This window comes from Primulina eburnea, chromosome 15, assembly GCF_022965805.1.
Source record: "Primulina eburnea isolate SZY01 chromosome 15, ASM2296580v1, whole genome shotgun sequence".
In the NCBI taxonomy this organism is placed as follows: Eukaryota; Viridiplantae; Streptophyta; class Magnoliopsida; order Lamiales; family Gesneriaceae; genus Primulina; species Primulina eburnea.
This window is the reverse complement of record NC_133115.1, coordinates 10647065-10649053: the sequence shown is the minus strand read 5'-3', so window position 1 is coordinate 10649053 and position 1989 is coordinate 10647065. Positions and strand designations below refer to the sequence as shown.

General features: G+C 36.3%; 1 non-coding gene across 1 annotated transcript; it reads right to left on the bottom strand.

Moving 5' to 3' along the window:
* Positions 1-1474: 1474 nt before the first annotated feature.
* LOC140815795 (small nucleolar RNA R71) lies at positions 1475-1582 on the bottom strand. The gene has a single exon (XR_012114440.1). It is a non-coding gene; the product is annotated as a small nucleolar RNA R71 (small nucleolar RNA).
* Between the last annotated feature and the right edge of the window lie 407 nt (positions 1583-1989).

Below are 1989 nucleotides of genomic sequence, written 5' to 3'. Positions count from 1 at the left end.
ATTTTCTTAGTCTGATTCAAGGGATAGTCTACTGTTTAATTTTATCACTGCGAGTTTTTTTTGTACTGTAATTTATTTATTCTTGTTTGCCCAAATATCCGTTGATTTATGAATTAATTATATGAATGTTATACGTCAATTAATCTGACAATTTAATTTGATGTATGCTTTTCTAATGCTAACCATGAATTCAGTGATCCGTAATTGTCATGAACGATTGGTACGTGAGTAGCAATAGGTTAGATGTGTTGTGCTATCATAACATGTGTAATTTAAATAAATCGACAGAACTAGATCTTTCAATTGCAGCTATCTCGGTTGTTAGATTTAGGATTAACTGTTTTCTCAAAACGAAATGCTATTTTTAATTAATATGGAACGCTATCGTGCCCAGTTAATTATTTATAAGTTTTGACTGGATGCTGGGTTTGGTCAATAAAATTAGGAAAACGCAAGGATTTTAGCGGCTATCCCTATAATTCTAAGGTTAATTGTTTGGAATAACATGAATAAATGATTGGTTAACCGATGAATAGTGAGATAATTAAATAGTAGAATCCCCTTGAATCAGTATTTTTCTCGTATTAAATTCTTCAATTTATTATCGTTGATTAATTTTCAATTCTAGATTCACATTCTTTCTTGCTTGGTAATTTTAGTTTAGATTATTTTATTTAGTAATTATCAAAACAAATCCCCCCTTTTTATTTTTATTATCAAAAGAAATAAATCTACTGTTCCCTGTAGATTCGACCCTACTCACCATTACACTCGTTTTTATTTAAAAGGGTAGGAATTAATTTGGTGGTCAACGAAAGCACACCAAATTTTGGCGCCGTTGCCGGGGAACAGTGTAAGGTTAATTTCTTTTGATTATTTTCTATTTTTTATGCCTCGTTCTTCTCGTACAGGTGAACTCGAATACAATCTAGAAATCGAGAATACAACTAAGAGATTGAGAAAAGAAGCAAGATTAAGACGTGAAAAGCAACCATCATCATCATCATCTCCTTATTTGGACGTATCATTGGACTCAGACGATACAGAAAAAGAATCTGACATTGATCTTGAGATTGAAAGAAGTGAAAGTGACAAAGAAGAAATGGCAGGACAAGCTCAAAGAACACTCAGGGAGTTAGCTAATCCTAATGTTATTCAACAACCATTATGCATTCAATTTCCTACTACTGATGCTACTTTTGAATTAAAATCTGGCTTGATTGATTTATTGCCTACTTTTCGTGGTCTTGCAGGTGAAGATCCCCATAAACATCTAAAGGAGTTTCATATTGTTTGCACAGTCATGAAACCGCAAGGGATCACAGAGGAACAAATTTCACTGCGAGCTTTTCCATGCTCTCTAGCCGACAAGGCTAAGGATTGGCTTTACTATTTACCTTCTGGATCCATAACAACTTGGGAAAATATGAAACAACAGTTTTTAGAGAAGTTCTTCCCCGCTTCACGAGCAACAAATATTAGAAAAGACATTTGTGGGATTAGACAACTGCATGAGGAAACTTTGTATGAATATTGGGAGAGATTCAAGCAGTTGTGTGCCAGTTGTCCACAACACCAGATTCCAGAACAGCTACTAGTGCAATATTTTTATGAAGGACTTTCGCTCTTTGATAGGAACATGATTGATGCTGCAAGTGGTGGTGCATTGGTGAACAAAACACCTCAAGAGGCACGAGCTCTAATCTCCAACATGGCTGCCAATGCACAACAGTTCAGTACTAGGCAAGACAACCCTCCACGACAAGTCAATGAGGTAAGTGTTACTCCTATCGACCAAAAATTAGATTCTTTGACATCTCTTTTGGAAAAGTTGGTTGCAGGACTGGTGCAACAGGTAAAGGCTTGTGGTGTATGTGCTATGGTGGGACATCCTACAGATATGTGTCCGTCACTACAAGAGGAACCCACGCAACAAGCCAATGCAATTGGTGGATTTCCTGGGCAGCCCCAGCGTCGATATGACCCATT